Here is a 13,467-nt window from a genome sequence, read left to right on the forward strand (position 1 = left end):
AAGAGTGTGGGATGAATAAAGTGAAGAAGCAGCAATTAACTAATGCCAAGCTTAGGGACACGATTTTATGGCCACGCTGTCCCGAAAAGCAGCTCGCAGTGGCACAGCGGAGCCAATAGATGCCGGGAGACCCTGCTCCCAGGATCTAACTAGCTCACAATTCCTCTCAAGATCTAACATGATCTCGTGAGACTGTGCAATGTAAATCCCGTCCATTATGGGCGGAATCACTTTTCAGCAAATCTGCTTGTTAAAACGAGACAGCTAGTCTCATTTTAATGTGCAGGTTCCCGTGTTACCCGAGGTGTGGGATCAATCGTCTTCGACTCGGAGACCTCGGGTGGGCACCGTTCAGTACTGGCCAGTAGAAACGGGGGCTAGATGGAATGGCACTCGCGGGGGGTCTCCCAGGGAATCGGAGGTCACCAGGTACATGTCTTCTTGGCAGCATGGTACCCTGACACTGGTGCCACCTGGGCACCCTGGCAGTGCCACCTTGGCTCTTCCAAGGCGCCCAGGTGATACTGCCAGCTGGCAGGGACACTGCCAGGGTGCCAGATTGGCACTGCCAGCTGGTGGGGGTGCCCTGTGCGGGTGTTTGGGGGTGGGTGCGGGGGACCCTCCCGTAGTGTGTTGGAGCTTTGGGCGTAGTGGGGTTGGGTCAGGGGGCCTTGGTGATATACCATTTTTAATGGCATCCTTATCTCCAGCTACACTGAGGAGTTCCGGCGAGCGGAGCTCCTCAGTGCACAAAATAGGGCTACGTGCGGCCTCTGCTGCTCTTTCACCGCTGAGGCCCCCTATCAAACATGAGTGGCATTTTATAGCCTTGTGTTTCTCGGCGCTATGAGCGTCGGGAAACATGCGGCTAAATGTGCTCACTTATGGGACTTTGTTCCCTTTTAGTAAAATTGCGCACTAGATATCAAATTTACAGGTGACACAGCAAAGGGGCTCTGGAGACCAAACTAAAATAGTTTGCATTTTTTCTGATCGTGAGGATTTCTAGAGGAATGACTACTATGGAAGCATCCATCAAGGCCATTCAGCCCATCAGGTCAGGGTCCGTTCTCTGAAAGAGTTCTTAACCCCTGTGCTTTTGCCATAACCCCTTTAAATTATCATGGAGTCACTGAGTTTTACAGCACAGAGAGAGGCCCTTCAGCCTGTTGAATTAAAGTTGTTTTGTGTTTACAATAAAAAATTCCATGATTCAAATTAAGCAGCAGAACTAAAACAGGTGTCTGTGGTGCCGTATGATTTATTTATTTATTTACTCTTTCATTGTTAGTGGCAAGGCCAGCATTTGTTCCCCATCTCTAATTGCCCCTTGAACTGAGTGTCATACTTAGCCATTTCAGAGGGCAGTTTAAGAGTCAACCACATTGTCTGGAATCACTTGTAGGCTAGACCGGGTAAAGACGGCAGATTTCTTTCCCCAAAGGACATTAGTGAACCAGATGGGTTTTTATAACAATCAATGAGAATTTACTACCTTTCAATTCCATATTTTTATCAATTGAATTTAAATTGCCATGGTGGGATTTGAACCCACATTACCCTGGTTTCTGGGTTACTAGTCCAGTGATATTACCACTACGACACCATCACCCCATTAAATTTGAGTGAAGTGACTTTGAATTAGTAGTATCATAGAACATACAGTGCAGAAGGAGGCCATTCTGCCCATCAAGTTTGCACCAACCCACTTAAACCCTCACTTCCACCCTATCCCCGTAACCCAATAACCCCTCCTAACCTTTTTTGTCACTAAGGGCAATTTATCATGGCAAATCCATCTAACCTGCATGTCTTTGGACTGTGGGAGGAAACCGGAGCACACGGAGGAAACCCACGCAGACACGAGGAGAACGTGCAGACCCCGCACAGACAGTGGAATCGAACCTGGGATCCTGGCGCTGTGAAGCCACACTGCTAATCACTTGTGCCACCGTGCTATCCTTGGTATATTACTCTTATCTGCCTTGTATATTCTCCTCCTCCAGGTATCATACCCTAAGAGGTCATTGCAACCATTTACGTGGGCGCCACTGCTGACCAGGCATCAAGCTAGCAGCATGGGAAAACCCGTCTAAGAGGGGATTATTAAATCTGGGCCAGTGCCACACCTTCCCCATCTGTCATACCTGGTACCTCGGAGCTTCAAGCCATGACCCTGCACCTCCCTTAATCACCTTTGACCTTTCCTCCAACACCCACGACCCTCCCTCCATCACACTAGTCCTGCCTTCTGTGACTTTCAAGGCACCGACCATTAATCTTGATCAACTGCGAACCTAGAGCGGCACGGCAGCACAGTGGTTAGCACTGCTGCCTCACAGTGCCAGTGACCCGGGTTCAATTCCTGCGTTGGGTGACTGTGTGAGGTTTGAATGTTTTCCCAGTGTTTGCGTAGGTTTCCTCCACAGTCCAAAGATGTGTAGGTGGATTGACTATGATAAAACTGCCCCGGACTTATGGGGATAGGGCAGGAGAGTGGTCTCGCTCGGGTGTTCTTTCAGGGCGTTCATGCAGACTTGATGGGCCATGTAGCCTCCTTCTGCATTGTAGGGTTTGTATGGTTCTAGAGCTGTACCCTCCCACCTCTTCCTCTCAATATTGATCTGTCCTCCAGCACCCTGGTCCTGTTCGCCTTCACCCTTGACCTGCCAAACATCCCCAACTGTCACCTTTGACCTGACTCGGTTACCCTCTATTCCCCCGGCTTCACCATTGATCTGCCTTCAATCATCCTTGATCTCCCCTCCATCACGTTAGATCCGCCTTTGGTAGTGATTGACGTTCCCTCTGTCATTCACCTCCTTTCAACAGGCAGCCACCTCCCCCACCTCCCTGGGTAGCGACACCTGAGCTCAAAGCAACAACTCAGCCTCCTATCCCTGGTCCAACAACGTTCCCCCATATGTGAAAAGCTGCTCCTATCCATCAGGTAGACTACCTCAAACAGCAAGAGAAAATACTGGACAATCTCAGAAGGTCTGACAGCATCTGTGGCGAGAGAAGGGAGCTAACCTTTCGAATCTGGATGGGTCTTTGTCAAAGCTTCTGAAAGCTCCAGGCGAGGTAGACTACCTTGCCTACTGCACACCACCTTTAACTAGTTGTAAATCTGAAGGCACATGTTTCTTGTTTGCTGCCGACTGACTCGCAAAGTTACAATTTCATCTGGTGACCATATTGTGTTTAATTGCGAAGCATGACTGAAGCATTAAAATGGGGCTCCTGCTACTTGGGAACCTGCTATTGGAACCATAATCTGCCTTTAAACCACCACCTGGCTTTCATCTTATCATCGGGAAGCTGACATTTAATTTCTCGCACAATTAAGTGCCTCCCTCTTTCCCCGCCTCCAGAAGCTTCACTAAATGCTGTTTGTAGAGCCGGTTGGAGCCTTGGAATTTCTTCTTAATTGAGGTTGAGGAACCGGGAGAATCAAAATTGAGGTGCAATAGCACTACCATTGGTGGGAAGATGTAATTACAGAGTGGTCAGTTACACTGAATCGTAAAATCGACAGTGCAGAAGGAGGCCATTCGGCCCATCGAGTCTGCTCATGGAAAGAGAACCCTACCTAAGCCCACACCTGCATCCTATCCCTGGAACCCAGTAACCCCAACCTAACCTTTTTTTTTGGACACTTAAGGGCAATTGATCATGGCCAATCCACCTAACATGCAAATCTTTGGATTGTGGGAGGAAACCGGAGTCTCGGAGGAAACCCACGCAGGCACTGGGAGAACATGCAGACTCCACACAGACAGTGACCCAAACGGGGAATCATACCTGGGATGGAGCTGTATAACAACTGTGCTAACCACTGTGCTACCGTGCCGGCAATAAACAACAGCTAGCAGTGTGTAACTCAGGAATTTTAATTTTTAATAATCTTTATTGTCACAAGTAGGCTTACATTAACACTGCAATGAAGTTACTGTGAAAATCCCCTAGTCGCCACATTCCGGAGCCTGTTCGGGTACACAGAGGGAGAATTTAGAATGTCCAAATTACCTAACAGCACATCTTTCGGGACTTGTGGGAGGAAACCGGAGTGCCCGGAGGAAACCCACGCAGGCACAGACAGTGACTCAAGCTGGGAATCGAACCTGGGACCCTGGCGCTGTGAAGCAATAGTGCGAACCACTGTGTGAATTTATTATGGAGAAGTTGATATCAGAGTTTGATGTGTTAGAGAACTTCCAGAGAATATCATACTTTCGACTGTTTTATACTCATTACTCCATACGTCCCAATCTGCAAATGTTTGAGCAAAGAACAAGAACAAAGAACAATACAGCACAAGAACAGGCCCTTCGACCCTCCAAGCCTGTACCGGTCATGATACTACACCACCCTTGGCCAAAACCCTCAGCACTTCCTAGTGCCGTATCCCTCTAAACCCATCCTATCCATGTATTTGTCGAGATGCCTTTTGACTAAGAGCTCAAGCAGAAGTTGTATTATCAATGGGAAAATATTTGAATTATAATGCGCAATGCTTACATAGATATTGGCCGGAATTCTCCAGTTGTTGCGGCTCACTTTTCCCGCACCCTGTCAGTCTGTTTCGTGGCAATGTGGAATAGTTTCAATGGGACATCCCATTGACAAGCGGGTGGGAGGTTAGAATCCTGCCGCCAGCGAACAGCGGGGAAACACACAGCTGGCGGACCGGAGAATCCCGCCTGTTAGTGATTTAAGTAATAAGTACGTGTTGCAATCTCGGAAATAAACCTGCTTTTCTGCATTTTGGTGATCTGAGAAAGCTATGCACTGGCGTGCCATGTAAAAGTAGCCATTAATCAAAAGTAGACATTTGCTTTGCTGTTAGGCGGCAGCGAGACACAGCCTGTGCGAAGTATTGGTGCTCCATCAATGTGATGTACTGAATTGAATAGATTCCTGTCCTTGTTTATGGGGTTTTAGAGTGAGGTTATCAAATTATTCCAAATTTGAAGTATGCAGTTTAACCCACTGGGAAACAGATATATTAATTTCAAGTGAACCAATAAAGAATATTTTGTCTCTCCATTCAATGGGAAATTTTACTTGGGTGGCCATAGGTGAAAGGGCAATGTTCTAAGTCACTGGACTGTGCATTGATGTCTGCTATGTCATTGGCAACGTATGTGATAGACAGTCGACATGGTACAATTTTGTAGTTGCAAACAAAACCGAGATCTGTTGTTAGTAGGTAAAACAAATAGAATAGCCATTCTTCAACCAAGCAGCCATAGAAAGTCACAACACAATAGGGGGGGGAAAGCTTGAAAGAACACAATCCCTTTTGTGGGCACCAGGCTGGGCTTCAGACTTTCAATGGGAAAAATGAGTTATGTTCACAAAACACCCACTGTGCTCGTGTTGGCGGATAAGACTTTGAATACACATTAAAAAGCATTCGGAATAGGGTGAAGAGGCTTCACTCTGACATGTAGATCAGCACAGATAAAAGGACAGGAGATAAAAATGTGATGCTTTTGTTTCAAGTTGGAAGATTAATCAACCTAATTGTGAAAGGCTTCTAAACAAAGCAGGAGCTGATGTCTGAACTATTTGCCGGTGTTATTTGAATGAACGTGGAACAAGCACACACTGCCTGAATTTCCACAGCAGTTCCAATACTATTTTGTAACTTTTTAACAACTATTTCTCTGGCATTACACTGTTCTTCACCAAGTTTAAGGGGAAACTGAGGAAATCCGTGCAGACAATCAGGAACATTGCGAATAATTTTAAACCCTCCCCAAAATGGGTGGATTTGGATTGAGTGGAAAACAATCCAATGCGGGCCGACCTCCAAACCCTTGCCATCTCTCCAGCCCCCCCCCCCCCCCCCCCCCCAATGGCACTCACCCACCCCAGCGCTGTGTCCCATCCAGTAGCTGTGTACCATCCCCTGGGTGTTCGGATGTTGACTGCTGTGTGTGTGGTGTTGCCATCCGCAGTGTTCAGGCATGAAACCTTACCACCCCACCCCTCAATCGTCAATAAACATCCATGATTTGCCTTCCCCATCCTTCAGGCAGTCTATCCTGGCACCAGTTGGCATTAGGGTGGTAAACCTGGGAAAAACATTTCACCAATGCTGTAGAGTTAAAATACACAGCATTTAAGGAAACTCACATTTCCTGGTTTCCCCACTATGATTCCTGTATCCAAACTTTGAAATCGCAGGAAATGTCGGCCAGTTGTGGTTGTAGCCTTCTGAGGTGCTATTCCTGGTAAGCTTTATTGCATCCCCATTTCACATCACAAAGCAAGTATCTGTTCTGATCTGAGCCAGGAACTATAAAGGACTTGGTCTGACTTTCCTCCAGTGACTCCATGCTCTCAATGATGAAGCATCTGGACTTGACTTAGAACCTTCCTAAATGTCACATCTGAGACAGACCAGCTAACCGACTGACGGAAAATACAAAAGAATGCTCTTATTCATATATTTATTTGCAGTTCTGTCTATATTCCAATAATTCAAAATTGACCAATATCGGATTGTCAATTTGCAATATTTGTGAATCTGTGTGTATATTTCTACCCGTTTCATTTTGCCTTGCCTGAGTATGATTTGTACAATTTTCTCAATAAACCCACTTTTTGCCGGAAAGGGTTGGGGGCAGGAGGTGGTTACACTTCTAATGTTAAGTTAGCTGATGCATATTAAAGGGAATTCATTGCCTTTTGCTTATGATAGCTTGAACTTAAATAGCACACTTAGATTGGGATAAAAAGGCCAGTGTCTCTACCTAATATGAAAGAAGCTCTGTCGTTGGTTTAAATTTCAGCATTATGTCACATAGGGCATGTGGAGATATTTACAAAGCACCTTTTTCATGTAGCTATAGGGATAATAAACGCATAAAGTTAAAGTATGTTTAGCCTGTAACTACTGAATGGTCTCTTACATGTGGATCAAGTCATTCATTGTAAATAGGCAGTTTAAATCCAGCAGTCTTTTTAGCAGACATTGATAGCAATTAAAGCTCCTTCTTTTATACTTCTTCACAAAACTGGAGAATGAAGACAAAAACTGGAGGACTGAAAAGTGTAGTAATGCATGGTTTGAAAATTTTGACCGCTTTTAAAGTTTTATCAGCTCCCAGTCCCAACTTGGGAAGTTGCCTGAAAGGGAAGGAAAATTGAGGCAGGGACTTTCTACCTGAAATATCCGAGCAGCCATCCCGACCTTTGACTACGGGACTTTTAGGACAACCTGGATTAACTTGCTCTCTGATCCTTGATTCTATGGCATAAACTGTGAGTGCGAGGGGGAGAATTAGGAAAATAAGTGAGACCATCGCACTAATGAAAGCAAGGAGTCAAACTCAATGCATTCCTGGCATGAGATGAACTGTTAAAACTGCGGGGAAGCAATTAAATGAAAATGTATGCGCGTTCCAGTTAAAACTGGCACTTGGTGGTTTTACTAAGTGCTGGGTAACACTTGGAGCAGCCAAATGTAGATTTGTTGAGAAAGTGGGAAAACCATATTTTCAAATGTCAATGACATCTGTGGGTTTATGTCTTGCGTGGTGATTCTGATTCAAATCGATGTAGACCTCTATTTCAATTACTTGAACAGTAATCCATTAATGCAACAAAAAGTGCTGAGAAATCCAAGTAGCCAAATCTTCCTTGAAGGAACTCTTGGCCATTTTTCTAAGTCACCCTTCCCAGCTGCTGGTATTAAACATTGTGATGCCTGAATCTTATTTAATTCTATTACTTTACAATGAAGGTAGCACCGGTATATTTTTTGGCTGGTAGTTGGAGTCCAGTGTAAAACGGGCGATATCAATTGTACATTGGTCCTAATTTCCATTCTCATTGACTTTCAAGTCAAAAGATTGTTTGCTCCCGGGTCGGGTGTGCAGAGGCAGGAGCGTTCCCGTAGGCTGGATTAGAAGTTGGGCCCATAAGTTGGAATGAGAGTGGAGGCTGCCAGGTGCAGAGGTGGGCTGGATGCAGTGGCCGGTTGGGCAGAAGACATGGCTTTGGCACTTTGTTGAATTAAATTTTTTAAAAATTAAAGTCAAAAAATGCATCCCTCACTCTGGGAACTCATTGTTGAAGGTTCATCATTTAGGAAGGCTGGGCAAAAAGGAGAAGAAGGTCGGGTAGTGCTGTTAATGAGAAATAAAATTAGTGAGAGAGGATCTTGGATCAAGATGTGGAATCAGTTTGGCTGGAGCTAAGAAACAGCAAGGGGCAGCAAACCTTCGTGATATTTGTTTATAGGCAACCATACTCTGGTGGTAAAGTTGAGGGCACAGGATATATCAGGAAATTAGAGCTGCATGTAACATGGGTAATACTATAGAATCCCTACAGTGCAGAAGGAGGCCATTCAACCCATCAGTCTGCAGTGACCCTCTGATCGGGCACCATAGCCAGACCCACTCGCATGCCCTATCCCCGTAACCCACCTAACCTACACATCTTTGGACTGAGGGAGGTCGAATGGCCTCCTTCTGCACTGTAAATTCTATGAAAGCGGAGCACCCAGAGGAAACCTATGCATACACAGGAGGAGGTGCAAACTCCACACAGACAGACAAAGCAGGAATTGAACCCTGGTGATGTGAGGCAACAGTGCCACCGTGCCACCCATCGTAATAATGGGCAATTTTATTTTTAAATTTATTTTTTTATTCTACATTTTCACAATTTCCTTCAAAGATTTACACCCCACCCACAAACAGTAAATGGTAACAAATACAAAATCAATCCCCTTAACAATACCAATGTTCCCATCCTCCCACCACCCCAAACAACGGCCCACCTGTCAATATATGCATCCAATAAACCAAACCCTCCCATGTTGGAAACAAAAAACAAAAGAGAAAAAGAAAAAGGAGTCCGGGACCGCCCATGGTCACCATTTACCTATAGAGTCCACTCCCCCTCTCCCCACCCCTACACTCAACGCCATCCAGCCTCTGAAAGAGTACCGTACATGATACCCAAGAGTTGTACACCCCCCCCCCCCCCCCCCCAAGTCTCCAGCTCCTCCCGTCCACTGCCTCTTGTAAAACTCCTCCTCCCAACCTCGGTTCCTTCCCCCCAACTTTCCACCCCAGCTAGACCACTCGGACCCTGTTCAGCCAGGCTCCGATGGCCGGAGCCCCTCCCCCATCTCACTCCCGTTCACTGGCCGGCTTAAACCGGCCAGCGTGGAGGCCCCCGCCCGGGTCCCTTTCCCCCTTGCCCGGCCCTAGGAAAGCCCAGAGATCCCCTTTTAGCACACAAATCCCGCATATCCATCGACACCCCAAAGAGCCCTCATTTCTAGTGAAAGTCCCATCACTTCCCTTGTCCAAATATATACAACATTGGCTCCTTTAGCCCCTACACCCGCGCAGAGTGAAACAAAAAAGAAGAAAATACAGTCATGAGGTTACATCGGCACATGTCCATTTCTCAATTTGTCAGTTCTGCCACAGTCCTTCTGCTTTCGCAAACTCCTCCGCTGCTTCCGCCGTTCCAAAATAAAAGTCCCTGAGCTTGTAAGTCACCCTCAGCTTCGCTGGATATACAATGCCGCACTGCACCTTGCCAATGTACAGTGCCCTCTTCACCCGGTTGAAGGCAGCCCGCCTCCTCACCAGCTCCACCGTAAAGTCCTGGTATACACGTATACCAGCTCCAGCCCATTGCACCACCCGCTTCTGCTTGGCCCAGCTCAGGACCTTCACCTTCACCCTGTACCTACGGAAGCACAGAGTCACTGCCCTTGGCAGCTCACTCGCCTTTGGTACAGGCCTCCACGACCGATGAGCCCGATCCAGTTCATATCGAGAGGGATCCTCCCCCTCCCCCAATAGCCTTGCCAGCATCGCGGCAAAATACTCAGTCGGCTTCGGTCCTTCAACTCCTTCAGGCAGCCCCACAATCCTCAAATTCTGTCGCTTGGATCTGTTTTCCAGGTCTTCCATTTTTCCTCGCAGATCCCTGTTAATGTCCATCACCTTCTGCATCTCTTTCCCCATCGAGGCAAGTTGATCACCGTGCTGAAATAATGTCTCCTCCACTTCCTTCAGCGCCTCCCCTTGCGCTCGCACCTCCGCCACTGCGCTCGCCACCTCCATCCTCACTGGGGAAACCGCCTCCTCCACCAGCACACTCAAAACCTCCCTCATCTCCTTCCTCACCGTCTCCATCAATTTCACAAACTGCGCAAACTGCTTTTCGAATTCCGCAGCCATCACCTTAGTTATTCCTTCAGCCGTAAGCACTGCGGCCTCCCCTGGTGCTCCAGCCTCCATTTTCTTTACTGACCCCACGGTGACCTTTCCACTCCCCAACGGACTTTCAGCCGCTTTTTTCACGGCCGTTTTTTTTTTGCTGGTCTTCGACATTCTTCTCTTCTGTGCTGTCTCCCAACTTTTACTGCCTTCGCTGGTCCTAGGACCGGGTGTTAACCCCCGACAATGCCGTTCCCGAACGGGAGCCTTCCAACGCGCGGCTGCCTCCCACCCGTGTCACCGGAAGTCTCAATAATGGGTAATTTCAATTTACATATGAACATAATTAGCTCCACTTCTGTGGACATGAATTCCTGGAGTATGTACAAGATGGATGTCTGGAGCAGTACATTGAAGAACCAATGAGGGATCGGGCTATTTTAGATTTAGTATTGTGTAATAAGAAAGGGCTAATTAATAACCTTGCGGAAGAGGAGCCTTTTGGAAATAGTGACCATAATATGATGGAATTTTACATTAAGTTTGAAAGTGACATAATTCATTCTGAAACTTGGGTCTTCGATCTGAACAAAGGAAATTATGAAGGCATGAGTGCCGAGTTAGCTACTGTGGATTGGAAGGATACATTAAAGGCTTTGACAGTAGATAGGTAATGGCTAGTATTGAAAGAAATATTACATGGTCTACAAGAAATATGCATTCCTCTAAGACACAAAAGCCTAACAGGAAAGTTAAATAACTGGCTGACAAAATAAATTAAAGATTGCATCAGGTCAAAGGAAGTGTCTTATAAGGTTGCCAGAAAATAAAAGTAGCAAACCTCTGGATTGGGAGCAATTTAGAATCTAGAAAACGAAGACTAAAAGAAAGGGAAAAATGAATATGAATGCAAACTACCGCAGACTCTAAAGGCAGACTCTAAAAGTTTCTCTAGGTATTTGAAAAGGAACAGATTAGCAAGGACATATTCCTTTCCAGGCAGAGATGGGAGGGTTGGTATAGAAAATAGGGAAATGGCAGAGAAACTAAATCATTATTTTGTGTCTGTCTACATGGAGGAAGCTTCGGAAAAACTCCCTGAAATACGAGGGAATCAAGGCGTTTGTAAACGTGAGGTACTAAAATAAATTGTGTTTAGCAAAGAGGCAGTATTCAAAAAATTAATTGCATTGAAGGTTAATAAATCCCCTGAACCAGATGGGCCACATCGCAGTGTATTGAAGGAGGTGGCTATTGAGTTAATGGATGCGTTGGTGGCTATCTTTCAAAATACTACAGACTCTGGAAAGATTCCTGCAGACAGGAAAGTAGCAAACCCTACCATTTAATAATGGAAGGAGAGTGAATACTGACAATACAGACCTGTTAGTTTGATGTCAGACTCGAACATTATACCTATTACTATTGTAAAGGATGTGTTAACTGAACACTGAGAAAATAATATGATTAGGCAGAGTCAACATGGATTTATGAAAGGGAAATCACGTTTGACATACCTGTTGGAGTTCTTGGAGTATATTTCTTGCAGCCCACATAGAGGAGAACCAGTGGATGCGGTGTATTTGGATTTTCAGAAAGCTTTGGATAAGGTTCCAGACAGGAAGTTAGTAAACAAAATTAAAGCACATTGGATTGGGGGGAACATATTGGTATGGATTTAGAATTGGTTAACAGATAGAAAACAGAATACGAATAACCAGATAATTCTCAGAATGGCAGGCTGATACTAGTGTGGTACCACAAAGATTAGGACTGGGACCACAGATGTTCAAAATCTATAATCAAATGATTTGAATGTGGGGACCAAATGTAATATTTCCAAATTGGCTGATGACACAAAACTGGGAATGCAAGTTGTGAGGAGGATGCATGGAGACTCAAGGGAATTTGGACAGACTAAGTGAATGGGCAAGAACAATGCAGATGGAATATGAAGTGAATAAGTATGAAATTACTCACTTTGATAGAACAAAACAGAAAGGCAGAGCATTTCTCATATGGTCAGAATTTGGGAAGTGTCAATGTCTAAAGAGAGCTTGGTATCTTTGTTAATGAATCACTAAAAGTTAGCATGCAGGTGCAGCAAGAAATTAAAAAGGTAACGTTGGCCTTTATCGCAAAGGAATTTGAATACAGGAGTAAAGATGGCTTACTGCAATTGTGTAGAGCCCTGGTGAGACCACACCTGGAGTATTGTGCACAGCTTTGGTCTCCTTATCTGAGGAAGGTTATACTTGCCACTGAGAGGCAGCACGGTAGCATAGTAGTTAGCACAGTTGCTTCACAGCAACAGGGTCCCAGGTTCGATTCCCAGCTTGGGTCACTGTCTGTGCGGAGTCTGCACATTCTCCCCGTGTCTGTATGGGTTTCCTCCGGGTGCTCCGGGGTCCTCCCACAGTCCAAAGATGTGCGGGTTAGGTGGATTGGCTATGCTAAATTGCCCATAGTGTCCAAAAAATGTTAAGTGGGGGTTACGGGGATAGGGTAGTTACGTGGGCTTCAGTAGGGTGCTCTTTGTAAAGGCCGGTGCAGTCATGATGGGCCGAATGGCCTCCTTCTGCACTATAAATTCTATGAGAGAGTGCACTGGAAGTTCATCAGGCTAATCCCCAGGATGGTGGGATTGTCTTATGAGGAGAGATTTACGAAACTGGGCCTGTATTCTCTGGAGTTTTGGAGAAGGTGATCTCATTAAAACTTATAACATTCTTACAGGGTGTGGCAGGGTAGATGTGGATGGGATGTTTCCCCGTGCTGATGAGTCTAGAACCAGGGGACACAGTCTTAGAATAAAGGGTAGGCCATTTAAGAGTGAGATGAGGAGCAATTTAGAGGGTGGTGAATCTTTGGAATTTTCTGCCGCAAGAATGCTGTGGCATCTCCATTGTTGAGCATGTTCAAGGCAGAAATCAATTTAATAATTCTGCCTCATACTTCACCCTGTGACTGTACAATGAGCTGTGCTGTCCCTTGTTTAAGGTATTTAATGCTAGGTTACAATCAGTGTTAAATTCAAAAGTTTAATAGCCACCCTACCCTGAATTTTACATAATCATGGTGCACAGCTATTAAAGAATTTTGTACAAATACATAATTTTATACTTCATCGAAAATGCTCAGCGATTATGTTGTCCTGTGTAATTCACAGGGAGAGATTTACCGGTGTGTGATAGGAATCTTTGTTTATTACAGTTAGTGATGAGGTTTATGTCTGTAGGTACACTGGGTGCGATTCTCCGTTCAC

The 13,467-nt window shown here is 45.5% G+C and overlaps 1 protein-coding gene across 1 annotated transcript in view; it reads left to right on the top strand.

Moving 5' to 3' along the window:
* The window catches only part of LOC140394025 (uncharacterized), a 654,493-nt gene that overhangs the window by 122,262 nt on the left and 518,764 nt on the right, over positions 1–13,467 (top strand). The gene's annotated exons all lie outside the window — the stretch shown is intronic.

Source organism: Scyliorhinus torazame, chromosome 17 (assembly GCF_047496885.1).
Source record: "Scyliorhinus torazame isolate Kashiwa2021f chromosome 17, sScyTor2.1, whole genome shotgun sequence".
In the NCBI taxonomy this organism is placed as follows: Eukaryota; Metazoa; Chordata; class Chondrichthyes; order Carcharhiniformes; family Scyliorhinidae; genus Scyliorhinus; species Scyliorhinus torazame.